At 46.7% G+C, this 17,582-nt stretch overlaps 1 protein-coding gene and 1 pseudogene across 2 annotated transcripts in view; both read left to right on the top strand.

Moving 5' to 3' along the window:
• The window catches only part of RNF220 (ring finger protein 220), a 228,638-nt gene that overhangs the window by 98,948 nt on the left and 112,108 nt on the right, over nucleotides 1-17,582 (top strand). The window lies entirely within an intron of this gene.
• Nucleotides 12,842-13,018, top strand: LOC129520984 (U2 spliceosomal RNA; annotated as a pseudogene).

Below are 17,582 nucleotides of genomic sequence, written 5' to 3'. Positions count from 1 at the left end.
ACCCTGGCCATGTGGACATTGCGGGGGGTCAGAGAGGGCAGCAGTGGCTAGAATCGAATGGAATGATACTCCTGGAGCTGTGACAATCACTGAGATGCCAACTGAGGATGAGTAGATACATTTCAGGGGACATTTCTGGAGTAATATCAGGTGTGGCCCATGTGGTCAGTATGGAATTAGGTACAGTAATAGCAAGTGATGTAAATGATTCATAAGATTCCTCTAGGAGGAGAGAGGACAAAGTGATTGTCTACGCTCAGAATACAGATTCTAAAAGAAAAACTGAGGCATTTGGGGTTTTAGAATCATTTATTTGTGCCAATATTTATGGGAGGCCCACTCTGGTTGGCCAAAGCCCTCCAGACCTACTGTTTAAGTCACTTCCCTTTTATTTTCCCTTTATATGCTGAATCGAGAGTATGAGTAAAGAAAAAAAATGGCTGGCATTCCCTGAAGGAAAATCAAAAAATATGAGAAGGCTCTCTTGGCAACCTCAGGGTTCTCCAAGCTCTGTAGACGCTCCAAGAGTCTAGGGGAACAGCTGCAGCTTACAGAATTTTCCTTCTTTTTGGCATTTAGAGGTGATAACCTTGTCCTCCTATATTACCTCGGTGTAGGAATATTAAAATTGTAAATTACAGACATTTTCCTAAAATACAGTCCTTTCACTGGGATCTGGAATGATGACTTGGCTGCAGGTGCCTCTGGGTACCACTTGGCTTGCCAGTCAATGCAGCGTGTTGATCTGAAGACAAGATGCTAAAACCTTCCAGCCTGATTCCCTTGGACGTGATCTTAGCTGTTATAGCATATACCCTCCTAAAAGGATAGCAAAGGAGCTGTGGGTGGTGCTTGCTTTTTCACTCATCTAAACTTTTTGCTTCAAATTATGGGATCTCAGAGCCTTGGAGGTCATGTGACATTTTTTAATAGACTGCCTACTCTAACTTAAATGCTGGAGATGGAGAGATTTAAAAATAGTTCCTGCTTCAAGGAATTCATAGTTCACGGAGGAGACAGCCTAGCTAAAGAGTTCATTTCAATGTGCTATGATAGGTGCCAAGATAGATGTATGAACAAGTTGCAGCACCACCCAGAAGCAAGCACCTAAGTCAGCTAGAGACCTCGGGAAAGCGTCACAGAGCTGGCAAAACTGGGAATGATGCTTTAGGGAGAACACAAGTGTGATAAGCAGCCGAAGAGCAAAGGAAGAGTGTTCCAAGCAGAAGGCAGAGTAATTGTTGAAAGCATGAATTTTAAGTCAACTAATCCTGGCCCTGAGTTCCTTAGCCATTTCTAAGAAGCTCACTCCTCATTTTTGTGACAATTGTGCACAAGGTATAGGGACAGTGAGAAAGGAAAGGGGCTCAAAGAGCCACTAAGGGAAAGGAAGATGGGGGCGCCTGGGCGGCTTGGTGGGTGAGCGTCTGCCTTTGGCTCTGCCTTTGGACTTTATCGAGTCCCACATCGGGCTCCCCACAGCGAGCCTGCTTCTCCCTCTGCTTGTGTCTCTGCCTCTCTCTCTATGTCTCTCATGAATAAATAAATAAAATCTTAAAAAAAAAGAAGGGAGGAAGGAAGGTGGGCATAAATTAAAGGGAAAGAGGAAGAGAAAGGAAGGAAAGCGGCATTCACTGAGTGCTTGTTATATGCCAGGAGGCTTTACATGATCTCATTTCATGTTATTGCTCCCACTTTAGAAGTGATGAAGATGTGGTTCAGAGAGATGAATGAATTTCTTCATCCTCCCTCACTCTTCCATCCTCTCCTGCCCACCTCCCTCCCCCCCTTCCCTCTCCAAGTTTACCTCGACCCTTCTTTGAAGCCCCCACCTGCTGTTTACTACCACCACTTGGATCTCTGACAGACACTCCAACTTACCTGTCCAGATGCTGCCAATAACTCACCCCCTCAAATCTGCTCCTTCTCCACTCTTCCCATGCCGTCTCCCTAGCCACTTGCTTGTATAAGAAACTAGAGCCACTCTTGACCTTTCCCTCTTGCTCAGCCCCACATTCGATGCATCACTCCATCCTGACCATGCTGCGTCTAAAACTTCTCTCAAATGCATGCGCTTCTACCCCGCTTTGCTCCACCACTCCCAATCAGGCCATCATCTCCTATCATCTGTTACTGCAGAAATAGTCTTCCTTGATACCTTTCTTCCATTCTTGCCACCTCCCAATCCAGACTCTCTAGGCCAGCAACCCAGAAATCTCTTTAACATGCATGACCCCTAGAGTCAGCTCATCATCCCTAACCTGGCAAGACGGGCTCCCTGTCTGCCCAGACTCTTCCCTCACTTTAAGGGTCTTTGCATCCCACCCACCTCTTCACATAGCTGGGTCCTTATGCTTCAGATCTTAGCTTAAATGCCATTTCCCCCAGAGAACTCTTCTCAATCAAATAAAAATACCTCTGATTTTTTCTATTTATTATCTTTGTCTTTAAGTGTTTATGATGAATTCTAGTGATATGTTTGTTTATGTGTTTAATATCTGTCTCCTCCACTAAGCCTAAGTTCTGTGCAGGCAGTGCTATGTCTCATTTGTTCTCCACTGAGTCATGGCCACCTTGCACAATGGCAAGCATTGAGTAGGCATTGATATTATAATATTTTTAAATATTATATGTTTCATTTAAAAATAATATTAAATGAAACTGATTCAGGGTAAAGAAGAGCTTGGATTTAAGCCCACCTCTTCCTGAGGCCAAAGCCCTGGAACTTTCCTCTCCACCATCCTGCCCTCCTATGAGTGAGAACCAGCATAGACAGGCAGGCAGCGTGTGGTCTTCCTGGAATTCTTTTCAGAGACAGGATGGAGAGCCCTCAGAAACTTAGTCCTGACTGGATAGGGAACTCTGTGAAGCCAGGGGCTATGTCCTCACTGTTTAGCAAAGTGCCTGGCACAAAGTAGTTGCTCAATAAATGTTGAATGAGCAAATGAACCATGAGAAAGTCTTCAGTTTCTGATATGAACCAGTGGGCATAGGTACCACTTACTGAGGTGGACGGGGGAGAGGAGGAGGTGATTCACTGGTGGGTGGGGAGAAGTGGGGAGGAATGAAGAGCTCAGTTTCAGAACTGACCTGCAGAGAAGGCACGATCATCAATAAGCATGTGTTTCAGGAACAATGAGAAGTTTATCCATTCATTTATTCATTTATTTGATCATTCATTTAATCAACAAATGTGTATTCAAAGTCTAGTACCATGCTACATGCTTAACATAAGACAGTAAGTCAGATTAAGTCAAATAAGGGAAAGGGATCAGAAAGCAGATTAAAACATAGAGTGGTTTTGCCCTTAGAAAAGTGAGCACATAGTTCTGTGGGACTTCAGAAGTGGAGGCAGAAAGACTTTCTGGAGAAAGTAATACCTCCCTTGCATTCTGAAAACTGGGGGAAGGAGGTGCCAGCCTGACTTAAAGCCAGGGAAATGGTGTTCCAAGCAAAGGAAGTAGCATGTGCAAAAGCCCAGTGGCAAAAGAAAGAAAAGCTTTCAGGGAACTATAAATAACTCAGCAAGTGGGAATCATGGTGTTGGGAGCAGGATGCTCCATGGGAAATAGTAAGAGATCCAAGCCATGGACCTCTTCAACATCCCTCCTGTCTCCCCCTTCAGAGAGAATAAATGATGCTGGAAGTCAAGTGCACATGTTAGTAGAGTCACTGTGGCTCCCCGTGATGCGTGTGAGGAGAAAGTGGGCTTGGAATCATAAGCTTGCACCAAGAGCCTTATTTGCCATAATAAAGAATCTGACTGGATCCCTGGGTGGCGCAGCGGTTTGGCGCCTGCCTTTGGCCCAGGGCGCGATCCTGGAGACCCGGGATCCAGTCCCACGTCGGGCTCCTGGTGCATGGAGCCTGCTTCTCCCTCTGCCTATGTCTCTGCCTCTCTCTCTCTCTCTCTCTCTCTCTCTCTCTGTGACTATCATAAATAAATAAAAATTAAAAAAAAAAAGAATCTGACTTCTAGGGGTAATTGGTAACCACTGAAAGCTTTAAATCAGGAAGGGTGGTGGTGGTGATATGATCAGATACATATCTTAGAAACATAACTCATAGCTAGTATGAAAAATGGAGTAACAGAGACATAACCAGAAGCCACTTTCTGTCATATTTTCTGCCAAGAAGACATTCTTCAGATTGGAAAAAAAGAATGGTAAGAAAATATTGAAGTCCGAGATAATGTGGTGTGTGTATATGATTATAAGAAGCTATCTACAAAAGTCCCTATTCTGACCCTCATGAGTCAACTGAACTACTTGCCATGTATTGGCCTCACATGTCCTGGGTTTGCCTCTATGCCAAGATACATTTGCCTCCTCTTCTTGAAAAGTCCTCCCTGCCTCGTGTCCATCTTAAATTAATTCTCAGTTCAGCCTTCCCTACCCCTCTTCCCCAGCCAGATTTAGCAGTTCCATTCTCTGGGCATAAGAACAGCTCCAGAACTACTAGTTTTCTTTCTTTCTTTCTTTCTTTCTTTCTTTCTTTCTTTCTTTCTTTCCTTCCTTCCTTACTTATTTATTTGATTGAGAGAGAGAGAGAGAGAATCTGTAAGTGGGGGCCGGGGTGGGGGAGAGGGAGAGAAAATCTCAAGTAGACTCCCTTCCAAGGGTGTAGCCTAATGAGACGCTCGATATCACAACCCTGAGAACGTGACCTGAGCCAAAACCAAGAGTCAGATGCTCAACTGACTGAGGCACCCAGGTGCCCCTAGAACTACTAGTTTTCTTATCTATCTCCCAAACTAGACTATCAGCTCCTAGAGCTAAGACTGTGCTAGTTTCTTTGTATTTCCCAACATCAGGTACATTCAGGGTAAACAGTAGGTGCTCTAAATATTAGAAAGATTGAGATTTATTAGAATACTAATATCTGGGATGGTCTAATGTGAAATTTAATAAATGCAAATTCCTGTACTTGGATCCCAAACTTCAGCTGCCCCAGGATAGGATGTGAAAGCAAGATTATTCTTTCAGCAAACATCTGTTGAATATCAAGTACATGCCAGGTACTGTGCTTGACAATAGATATCAAGCAGGCAACCAAGGAGATACATTCTTTGCCCTCATGGAGTTTACAATCTTTAGGGAGGATAGATCTTAAACAAGTAGTTCATGTAAGTGAAACGCTGTAGAGAAGAATATAGAGAGCAATGGAGATCTAACCTGGTCTGGAGGACCAGGGAAGACTGCGAGGAAGTGCTATATAAGCTGACCTGAGGGACACTTGAGTGGTTCAGCGGTTTAGTGCCTGGCTTCAGCCCAGGGCATGATCCTGTAGTCCCAGGATTGATTCCCACACCAGGCTCCCTGCATGGAACCTGCTTCTCTCTCTGCCTATGTCTCTGCTTCTCTCTCTCTCTCTCTCTCTGTCTCATGAATAAATAAATAAAATCTTTTTAAAAACCAGGTTCTGATTTGATTTAAAAAAAAAAAAAAAGCTGACCTGAAAGACTGCTGGAGTTTTCTAGGCAAAGTCAATGGTTGGTGGGGCCTGGTGGTGGTTGGGATAGGAGGTGTGGTTCACAGCAGATCTCATCTCTGTTATTGCTTCCCATAGGTCAATTTGCCCTGACCTTCCTGACAAGGTCCCATCTCCTATGCACCCAGGGTGGCTCTTGCAGAACTTACCTCTGTCACAGACTCACGTGTATTTCTGTTGTTATTTGACAAATGCCCGCTCCGTCCCTATACTGTACGTGCAGTGAAGAGATTTGTCTCTTTCTGTTCACCAGTGTATTCCCAGAGCCTAGTACCATACCTGGCATGTTGTAGGCTCTCAACTGATGTTTATTGAATGAATGAAAGAGTGAATGAATTAGCAAGAGAATGAATGAGGAGGTAGACATCCCAGGCAGAGGGAACAAGCGCCAAAGGCCACTGTGTCTGGAAACATAGTGTGGGGGACACCAAGAGCCTGAGAAAAGCTCAGGGTTTGGTTACCTGTCAGCTATGTATGAAACAACAAAGTCATATAGATGGCTACAAACTTAGGCTTCATTGAGAGAAACCTTTCTAGTCTCTGCCCTGGCTAGACTAAATCTAGGGTGTAATTTTCTTTCCTGAAGGCCACACTTTAGAAAGGACTGCGACAAACATTTGCATGTGAGAAGTTCCATCACATAATGGAAAGAACATGGGATTTCTGATTCAGACAGACCTGAGTTTGAATTCCAGCTCTACTGCTTGCTCACTGGATTGGACGAATCACTCTAGAGCCTGTTTTCTTGCCTATAAAATAGAAATAATAATATCTAGAGTTCTGGGCAGCCCTGGTGGCTCAGTGGTTTAGCACCGCTTTCAGCCCAGGGCATGATCCTGGAGACCCAGGATCGAGTCCCATGCCGGGCTCCCTGCATGGAGCCTGCTTCTCCCTCTGCCTGTGTCTCTGCCTCTCTCTCTCTCTCTCTCTCTCTCTGTGTGTGTGTGTGTGTGTCCCATGAATAAATAAATAAATAATCTTAAAAAAAATAATATCTAGAGTTCTGAAACCTAAATAAAATAACACGTAAAATGCCTAACATGGTGCCTGGTACACAAGAGGCAGCTAGTATATGTCTATTAGAAGAAAAAGAACTCTGGACTATTTGAGTTAAGGAAGGCTTCTTCATTTTTTTTTCAAGATTTTATTTATTTATTTGAGAGGGAGAAAGCATGATCAGGAGTGGGGGGAGGGACATGAGAGGAGGAGGCAAGGAGCAGAAACAGGGAGAGAGACAAGCAGAGTCTTGGCTGAGCAAGGAGCCTGACTCAGGGCTCTATCCCAGGACCCTGAGATCATGACCTGGCCGACTGGACTACTCAAGGAAGGCTTTTTGATGGGGGCAAAATCTGAGCAGGTCATTTAGGGACTGGGGGATTCTATTTTATTAAAGAAAAGAGAGAGGCCTTAGCTGAGGGGGTGGGCGATTACCGAGCACGGCAATATGCTGGGCCCTGTGCATGGATAGGGAACCAAGTAGAGCCCATTCCAAGCTTGAGGCCAAAAATTTCCTTTCTGGGCAGCAACCTTCTATCCCTTATCTCACCTTCCCAATAGGAATAAAATGCCCAGGAAACCATCTCTGACTGGTGTACAGGTTTTGGAAAGTAGGGAACCTATGGCCTGGTTCAGGATTTGCTCACAAACTTGGGCAACTCCTGAGAACCTGCACTCTTTGAACTTGTATAGTACACGCCCTCCACCAATGGAGCTTTGATCAAATGTGCTCGCGTGTGGGTGCATGTGTGCCCGGACGCACACGTGCACACACTAAAGCATGCAACCAAGCCAAAACAAAGCATGCTACCCACCCTAGAGCTTGGCCCTAACAACCAACAGCAGCCCATCCAGAGGTTAGCTTTAGGTATGGAAGGACTAGTAAGGGAGAAGGGAGGCGAGAGATGGGAAAGAACATATGTTCAAAAATAAACACTGCCTCCTGCTAAATGGTCTAGAAAGCATCTGTAAGAGGGGCTCTGGGCTGTGGGGTTTCCGAGGATGGTTAGTGCGGGAATGTTTTGTCTGTGCACTTGGGGTTGGGGGCTTCCACATCCTGCCCCACTGCCACATCTGGGGAAGTCATCTGTGCTGGGCTGATGGCTCCCTGAGCACTCCTATTTTAATGGCTCGTGGTGCCGCAAGAAGTGGCCCTGGAATGGCCATTCCAGGCCATCCCGGGGAAGGGTCTGGGACAGGCCCCAGGCAGCCTGTTTGCTTTTCTCCCACCCCGGCCCATCTACCACCTTCCAGGCCCTCTCCGCCTAGGTGAGCTGGCCTGCCTCCTGGTTGGCATCCTCCAGCTGCCCGCAGGGTGACTGTGGGACTGGAGAACTTCGGCATTCAGAGCGGGGAAAGGACTTGGCCCTGCTCTCCTGGACTGCCATCTCCCCGATGAGGCACTGGCTCCTACATCCATCACTGTTTTCTTTCTTCTTTTGATGCAGCTCTGTCTCATCTCTTTGCAAAAGAGGGAGGTTCGGGGTTATGGGGTCACTTCCAAGACCAAGTGGTGCAGAAAGGGCAGGCACAGCACATTTTGAAAGAAGTGCTTCTTTCTGTGAAGCATGGTATTAGGGCGAGAAATGAAAAGAGCAGAGCAGAGAGATGTGCTGAGGGCTCCTGCCTCTGCTGTCCCCTCAGGTCTAAGAGGACCCCCTAGTCATTTCTGCCCTCTTGCTCCAAGGCAGCCCAACCTAGAGACAGTCCCTCGGCCTGAGATACATGGTGGGTGTATTGAGACCTGAGATAGATGGTGGATGTAGGCAGACCTGCTCACCGGAGAGCCCTGGGAGGGGATGGATTGAAGGTGCAGCCCCCCTGCCTTGCTGACGGCCCAGGAGACATCACCTGGATGGAACACCTGAGGGAAGGAGAAGGAGCACTGCTTGCAGAGATACCTGCAGCAGGACCTCCCCCTCCTGCACACACACACACACACACACACACACACACACACACACACACCAGTGCCCCCACTGCGGCCTGGCTCGAGTGGGGGCCCACAGTGGACGGGGAGAAGCAGGAGGGGGTGGAGGAGGGGGGGCTCACGCTCCCCTCTCGGCGAGGGCTCGTAAAGCTGCAGGTGTGAGATGTTGTTATTTAGTCTAGAGCCTGGTATGTGACAGCCCGGGCCCTCTCTCCTGCGACTGCCGCCACCGCCTCTGCTGGCCAGATAATTAGTCCATTACGACTCTCCCACCTCGGGTGGGTGGGGGCAGGGCGGGAGCCCACCCTCAGACTCCTTGTAATTCAACTTCCTGTGTTTTATGGAAGCGGCTGTTGGGGGCAGAGAGTGAAAGGCCCTCCCTAGGCTCGGCCGAGCCCTCGCTGCATCCAGCCCCCGCCTCTGCCTTCCACCCAAAGCCAGTTGCTTGGTGACCAAAGGTTATTTCCCAGCTTCACATTCAAACTAATTCGTAAAAGTTTTTTTTTTTTTTTTTTTTTTTAACCGCCTCTTACCTGCCGAAAACATGAATAGGAGCCGGGACTCTATCTCGTCCCCGGGTCTCTCTCTGTCCGGCTCGCTTCCTCCGCATCTCTCCTCTGTCTCTCTCTATTTTTATTACACGCTTATCGCCTTTTTCCCTCCTGCTTTTGAAATTGATTTCCTTTCCTTTCTCCCCCTATTCAGGACCTAAACGCTGAATGTTCGATATTTCATTTGAGACCGCTAATCGCATTACTGCCCTTGACGTTTTACAGATATCATATTATGGGCGCAAATTTGGCAAATTATTAGCGCTGTAATGTATAGCTTGTCAGAGGTATTTAAGACGCTAAGAGCCCAAGGCTTATCGGGGTTAGCAGAGAGCTCTCGTTGAGCTTTTGAAATGCAGAGAGCCAGTTATAAAACACACTGTGACTCTCTCTTCAGCTGGTGAAAAAAAGGAAAAGAGAAAAAGAGAAAGAAAAAGAAAAAAAATGTCACCCGTCTATCAGAGGCTTCCAGGGCTGATAACAAGCAAAATTCTTCTCTGTGGGTTTCACTGGAAATGTGAGAAGCTTTTAAAACATTTCTCAAGCTGTCTGGAAAAGAAAAAAAATCTTTATTGAAAGGATGTAGCAATCTTTTTTACTGTGGCCTATTTATCTCTGGGGAAAAAGCTGTAACAAGAAGATCCCCTACCGGCCATCAGCCGTGTCAGGGCCTGCCTGGCTTTGGTGGCAGGACTTTGGTGTGGGGGGCTTGCTGAAGGAGAGTGGGGCCACCTTTGGCAAAAAGGGGAAAGGCTGCTGGCTCCAGTGCATTGCTCCCGAAGAGGTAGGCTCGGTGCAACCCCTGGCACGGTGCTCGGGGCTCAGGGACCCGTCTCATCAAATCCCTTTTGAGTGAACGGTTGGTGATGGAACCAACCAACAAAACAAACAGAGCCTGGACGCCGCTGTCCCGCTTTGGGTGGCCTACCTGTGCCCTGAACCTGTTGGCCCCTGGTGCCTGCAGCAGATGCGTGCAGGCTGCCAGGGTCCAGGGGTGCACAAGGTCGAGGGTCGAACTTTCAGCCTCGCACAAGCAGCCCTGCTGCTCTCTGGCCTGTGCCAGCCTCTTCGCCCTCTCGGCACTGCCATCTCCTGATGTCACCCCACCCCCTGTCCACCGTGGACTTTGGCCCTTGGCTCTCTGTCTCCCGGACCCCTATTCCCACCTTCAGCCTGGGGATTTCAGCACCCACGGGGACCACCCAAATCCCGGACTCCCTGCCCCAGTCTCCAGTCCTGTAGCAGAAGGCCACGCACATAGCCCCAGCCTCCGTCTGTGCCCCAGAATTTCTCCACCTCAGATCCCACGTTCTAACCAGACCTTCTATGCCGACATCCGTGCTCCTTCCTCACTCCCCATGACACTGGTTTTGGACTCAATCCTTGGACCATTTCCAACGTAACAAGCCCATCATTCCCTCTTGGGTTCACTTTTTTTCTTACCCAAACTTGGCCCTTTGATCGATCTCTTTAAAGAATTTCTTGGTCCACTTTCCTTACCCCTTTGCCTTTCTGCATATCTCAGATCCAGCTCCAAGTGAGTATTTGCCTCCTCCTCTATGTCTGCCCTGCGACGCTTGACTGAGAAAAATCACACAACCGGTGTGCCTAGTATGAACCTTAGCCAGGCCCTGAATGCTTCTCACCAGTCCGTGGGCTTGGCCTATAGTCCATTCCCTTTTCCATTTCCCACAGCAGTTGTTTTAGGGCCTTCCTTTCTCTCAAAAAATTTCCTTCCAGGGGCTCCTGGGTGGCTTGGGAGTAGAGCATCTGCCTTCAGCTCAGGGCGTGATCCTAGAGTCCTGAGATCAAGTCCCACATTGGGCTCCCCGTAGAGAGCCTGCTTCTCCCTCTGCCTGTGTCTCTGCCTCTCTCTCTCTCTCTCTCTCTCTGTCTCTCATGAATAAATAAATAAACTCTTAAGAAAAAAATTTCCTTCCTTGCCTCTGTTTACCTCATTCTCCCTAGATGACTTCATTTCCTACTTTACAGAGAGACTAGAGGCCAAAAGCTCAACTTTTCTCTCCTCCTAACCATGGCCCCCACCCAGGGGGTCATCTTCACAGCCTTGCACCCTGACTCGGTATTAATCCTCTCCCCGTGCCCTAGTGCATCAACGCTGCTCCTTGAGACCTGGCACCACCACGTCTTCATCAATCACCCTCTTCCTACAGATGCCTTTCCGCTGCCCCATCTTCCTCTTCCTCTTTACTGATAAACTTGTTCAACAGCAGTCCTAACTCTTGCACATCCACTGGCCCATCTCTAGCTCGCTCAGCTCATTATAGACTGTTCTGTCTTACTACTTTATGGGTACTTTGATCACCTTTTCCATCTTCAAATTCTCTTTTTCCTCAACTTCTCCAACTCATTTCTTTGGATTTTATCTCCTCCTTCTCATTCTCATTCCCTAGATTCTCCTCCTTTGTATGTTCCTTCAATATGCTTGCTGCGCAGAATACCTACACTCGTCTCTTTTTACTTTATACATCTGCCCTGCATGAGCTTATCCATGCCGTACCACTTGCCCTCACACACTGATGACTCCATGTCTACAACTTTGGCCTCGACCTCTCTCCTGAGCTTCATGCCCATATTCCGACTCCCAACTCACTATCTCCCCTTGAACCCTTGCAGGGCACCTCATATTCAACATATTCAAAAGTGACCTCATTATATTTTTTTCATCCTGCAACTTAAATGATCCTTAAGCACCATCCAACTAAACACACAAGCAGGGGATCCCTGGGTGGCGCAGCGGTTTAGCGCCTGCCTTTGGCCCAGGGCGCGATCCTGGAGACCCGGGATCGAATCCCATATCGGGCTCCCGGTGCATGGAGCCTGCTTCTCCCTCTGCCTGTCTCTCTCTCTCTCTCTCTCTCTCTCTCTCTCTCTCTCTCTCTGTGACTATCATCAATAAATAAATAAAAATTTTAAAAAAATAAAAAAATAAACACACAAGCAAAACCTGGTTCAGTCTAGATTCTTCCCTCTTTCCCTGCCCTTTACCTTTCCTCCTTCACCTTAAAAGAAAAGGAATATGGGAGGTGGCAAAGGAGTAAGTCCCTTGCCTTATACCTCATATCAAAATAAATTCCGGATGAATTAAAAAGCCAAATACAGGGCCACCTGCGTGGTTCAGTCAGTTAAGTGTCTGCCTTTGGCTCAGGTCATGATCCTAGGGTCCTGGGATCAAATCCCGCATCCTGCTCCCTGCTCATTAAGGAGTCTGCTTCTCCCTCCACCCCACCTCTCTGCTCATGCTCTTTCTCTTCCCCTCCCTCTTCTCAAATAAATAAATAAAATCTTTTTTAAAAAACTGAAATGCAAAGGATAAAGCAATAGCTAGATCTGTATCAAATATGGGTATGTATCTGGTTAGGGAAGGACCTTCTTAGCATAAACAGAATGGAATAAGTTACCAAAGCTTTTAAATTTCTTTTTTTTTTTTAAGATTTTATTTATTCATGAGAGGCACAGAGAGAGGCAGAGACATAGAGGGAGAAGCAGGCTCCTCACAGGAAGCCTGATGTGGGACTCGATCCCAGGAGTATGGGATCACTCCCTGAGCCGAAGGCAGATGCTCAACTGCTGAGCCACCCAGGCATCCCAGCTTTTAAATTTCTATACAACAACAAAATTCCCACTATAAACAAAAATAAAAGACAAATATCAAAATGACTCCTGAGGGATCCCTGGGTGGCTCAGCGGTTTGGTGCCTGCCTTTGGTTCAGGGTGTGATCTTGGAGACCCGGGATCAAGTCCCACATCGGGCTCCCTGCATGGAGCCTGCTTCTCCCTCTGCCTATGTCTCTGTCTCTCTCTCTCTCTCTGTGTCTGTCATGAATAAATAAAAATCTTTAAAAACAAAAACATCGCTTCTCGGCCTTTTGGCTAAGATCAAGTGTAGTATCTGTTCTCATCAGTTTAAAAACAAAAACAAAAACAAAATGACTCCTGGAAAACAAAGATTTGCTGTAAACACAGTAGAACAGTTGATATTTCTCATATATAAAGAGCTCTTACAAATCAATAAAAGGGGGCAGCCCTGGTGGCTCAGAGGTTTAGCGCCACCTTCAGCCCTGGAGACCCGGGGTCGAGTCCCATGTTGGGCTCCCTGCGTGGAGGAGTCTGCTTCTCTCTCTGCCTCTCTCTCTGTCTCTCTCTGAGTCTCTCATGGATAAATAAATTAAATCTTTAAAAAAAAATCAATAAAAAGTATTACTAGCTCAATAGAAAATGAACTAAGGCATGAACAAGCAGTTTGCAAAAGAAATATGAAAGCCTGCATATTAATGCAGCTAGTATAAATTGATGAGGTAACATTTTGCCTATACAAATGGACAACTTTTAAAATTATAAAGTTCAATAATAATGAAGGTGGAGTTAGGTATTTTCATATACTATCAGTAAAAGCACATATTTGTCTGGAAGCAACTTCATAATATGTTGCAAAAGCCTTAAAATATTCATGTCTTTTATTTTAGTAATTTCTCTTTTGGAATCTATTCTAAGAAAATAACTGGACATGTGGTCAATGATTTATGCAAACCATTTCAGTAGTATTTGTAGTCTGGAAAATCTGAAAACAACCTAAATGTTCAACAACAAAGGAATGGTTACATAAATTATAGTAAAGTCATATGATGGAATATTGCACTGCCATTAAAATATCATGTTTTTGAAGGATATTTTAGCAGAGCTCCTAAAATAAGGTTAAAACTATGCAGAGAAAAAAATAAAAAGAATCACACCAACATATTATGTTGAGTGGTGGGATCCTTCCTTAGAGTTCTCTTGATTTTCTAAACTATCTACAATGGGCATATGTTACATTTACAATTAGGAAGAAACTTGGGGGGGGCCCTGAGGGGCTCAGTTGGTTAAGTGGCTGACTCTTGAATTGGCTCAGGTCCTGATCTCGGGGTCCTGGGATGGAGACCTGTGTTGGGCTCTGTGCCCAATAGGGAGTCTGCTTCAGGATTCTCTGTCTCCCTCTGCCCCCACCACTTCGTGTGCTCTCTCGCTCTCTCTCTCTCTCTCTCAAATAAATAAATAAATATTTTTTAAAATTCTGAGCATGTGTCACCAATCATCCTTCCCTGCTTGTGCTTTCACTTACCATAGGCTCCTTCCACTTCAGTCCTTTCTTATGACCCGTGACAGTGATCATTTTTAAATGCAGTGACTGTGTCCCTGTTTTCAGTCCCCACCATGCTTCCCATAACCCTTCCCGTACATCAGAGGGGTCCTCAGTAAGTTGCACCAAGTGCCTCACCCGAACCGGTGTCTTCAGTCTCATTCCCCACATACCTCATCTTCCCTGGATGTGCTGTGTTTGTGCAGGATGCCACGGTTTTGCACATCTTGTCGCTTCGACCTGTTGTATTCTCTCTCCCCTTTTCCATCCAGTAAAAGCATTTCTTCAAGACTCAGCTCGAGGACTCCTGGCACCAAGTTATTCTCTCTGGCTTGCACCCGGGCATTAGGCCAGACCTCTGCCGTGGCGGTTAACCCCATTAGACTGTAAGAGCGCCAAGGCCAAAATCTTTTCCTTATTTTTGCTTATTTTCTCAGCATCTAGCACAGTGCCTGGCATGCACTAGATGTTTAATGAATATTGGATAAGTGATCGATTTGAGGATTTCTGACTCTTCCCTGCCCCTTTGGTGATAGAGAACAGGAGGCAAAGAGCCCCTCTAGCCATGACATTTCAGTGTAGGAGAGCTCTGGTCCCGACCTCCCTGTCTGAATTCCCTCTATTAGGACCAACTAACATCAACCATCCTCTACTTGAATACCTCTTATGAGGGGGAGCTCATTACTTTTCAAAGCAGTCCTTGTCTGGATATCTTGTCTGACTGTCAGAAAATACTTTTCTTAAAAAGAATCCGAATTTGAGGAGTCTAATGAGCTTTCACTTCCCTGTTCTTGGGTTTTCCTTAAGGGGGACATACAGGAATCAGCTCTCTCTGGGATCATCAGCCTCCTTTTTACAAACTGATGATCCCTCCTTTCTTTCTATGGTGCTAAGTCCCCTGCCCTGCCTTTCAGTACTGTTTGCTCCCCTCTGAAGTCACTATGGATTGTCTCTACCTCACTTATTAATATATTGCTGCTGGCTCAAAGTACTGCTATCCATGTATAAAAGCTCTATGGTTTATAGTAGGTCTTCACATATATGGTCATTGGGGCTCTTGGAGAATAGTGCCCGGACCTGCCCTGCCCGAGGCAGCTGACCAAGGACAGAGCCGGGTGAGCCTGTCACCGCTTTGTGAATGCAGTGGCATCTCTCATCAGCTGCTGGCTCCTCTTGAGCTGCTTACCAACCCAAACCCCAAACAGTTCATTGCTGAGTCACATCTCTTTCACCCCATTCTACGCTGTTGGGTTTTTAGATCCAAATTCTGACCTTTACATTTTTTTATTATTATTATTATCTTTACTATTCATTGGGTCCCTGCTGTTTGCCAGGGGTAGGCACTTCAGATTTGTGCATATATTGGTATCTTCTATCAAATTTTTTGGCCCTTATTAGCATTATGGGTGGGCTTTATTAATTCCATTTTATAGGTAGGAAAACTGGAGCTGAGAAAGCCAAGCAGTTTTCCCAAGGATGAATAGCTTAGAAGAGACAGAAGTGTTTTCGGACTTCCAAGTCCATGTTCTTTTTTTTTCCTCCTCTTCTCATCATAACGGTGTGTCTTCCGATGGGGAAGAAGGTTAGCACATCCTCTGGACTATGGCTTGGACTGCATGGTCCAATGCCAGTGCTTGGTGGGTGGCTGACACAGTGTCAGGAGCGCTGCATCAGTGGGCTCAGTTCCTCTCGGTCATTACCCTGGGGAAGGTATCAGTAGCCCACTCCGGTCCACCGAAGGCTCCTGCAGATGGGAGCAGCCCAGAGCAGAGGGGGGGTCCTGGGGCTTTCTGTTGAACAGCCCCCGAACACCCACTGCCCACTGCATGGGAGGAAGAGGGTCCTTGGGGAGTGGGAGTGGTGGCCTGCAGGACTCAGCCACAGTGGAGCTGTCCTGGGACCTGGTCAGTCGCTACCTGCACCCTTAGGATGAGACTCAAAGGAAGGAGAAAGTAGATGACAATGAAGCAAAAAGGCTTTCAGTATCACAGAAACAGTAATACTTCTCTCTGGTTTCGGAGGGGACTGCTTGGCTTTGAGTGCCTCACGCATGCTGGATTAGCGTTTGTTAACTAGAGGGTAAACCAAAGTCCACCGAAGTCTGTGTCTGGTTTGGGATGCCAGTGTGAGTCTAAAAAACTTCAATCCACAGCGGGTGTCTCAAACTGCGATAAGTAGAAACATGTACTAAGTGCTTGGTCTGGGTCAGGCCCTATGCTAGGTGCTGGGGCTGTAGGGAGTAAGACACCCGCCCCGCAGAGGTTCCAAAGCTGCTGGTGGACACTGAGGTAGAGGTAAGTACAGCACATGAGGGCAGATTAGATCAGGTGAGGGGTGGAGTATTGGAAAAAGCTTCTGCAGGAGATAATGCCCAACCCAAGGCATGAAGAGGTGGCAGTGGAAAAAAGTTGATGGGCATTCCAGGCAGAGGGATCGGAACAAGCACAGGCGAAAGCCTCCTTTGGTAGGGGGAACTAGACCCAACCCAGCGTTGCAGGGGCCTCGGGGGAGGGGCAGAGCGCAGAAGATGGGGTGAAGAGCAAGGTGGGTACCCATCCACAGGAGATCTTATAGCCTCTGCTAAAGAACTTGAGCTTGATTCTTTAGTCAATTCACATAACAATTGCCCCTATATCCCAACTACCCCTTATTTGCCCCGAACTCTGCTGCAACACTCTGTGTAGTTTATTCTAGAGACACAAGTCACCTTTCAGCCTGCTGTTCTCTCCTTGGATTTGGGGACTATTGGGTGTCACGATGAAGTGGCCGTTCTTTTATCATCTTTGCCATTATCGTTAGCATCATGGTTATCATGATAACCGAATAATAAAATGGAATTGCGTGTGAGAGAGAATGTTGATACTCCATTTCCTTGACCTAAAGTCTCTGGGACATGAAAGCATGCCTCTGGCATCAGAAGAGAGTCCAAGAGTCACTTCTCTGGCCATCTGTAGTCTAATTCAGACAGATATTTAAAGGGTATAGAATTGGGGCGCCTGGGTGGCTCAGTGATTGAGCGACTACCTTTGGCTGAGGTTGTGATCCCGGGGTCCTGGGATGGAGTCCCAATTCGGGTTCCCTGCATGGAGCTTGCTTCTCCCTCTTCCTGTGTCTCTGCCTATGTCTCTGTCTCTCTCGCTGTGTCTCTCGTGAATAAATAAAATCTTTTAAAAAATAATAAAAATAAAGGGTGTAGAGTTAAGACAACAAAGAACATATCTAGAACAGAAAGTTCTGACATATTATTAAGCTCTTCAAGTGGAGATGTCATTCACAGGGAGAAAAGGGAGCTACTGAGTTGTCCAGGGGGCAGTAACAGCATGGATGTACGTATACACATACCGCATATACAGCATGTGTATGGCCAGTGGGTCGTTAAAGCATGTTCTCTTGTTAGGAATAAAGCCATGTGGCTTCGTGAGGGTGGTGGCCATGTAGACAAAACAGCTCCATTCCATCCCTACCTTCCATGTGG

Source organism: Nyctereutes procyonoides, unplaced genomic scaffold, assembly GCF_905146905.1.
Source record: "Nyctereutes procyonoides isolate TBG_1078 unplaced genomic scaffold, NYPRO_anot_genome, whole genome shotgun sequence".
NCBI classification, from domain to species: Eukaryota; Metazoa; Chordata; class Mammalia; order Carnivora; family Canidae; genus Nyctereutes; species Nyctereutes procyonoides.
Note: the sequence above shows the minus strand (reverse complement) of the source record. Positions and strands in the feature narration are given on the sequence as shown.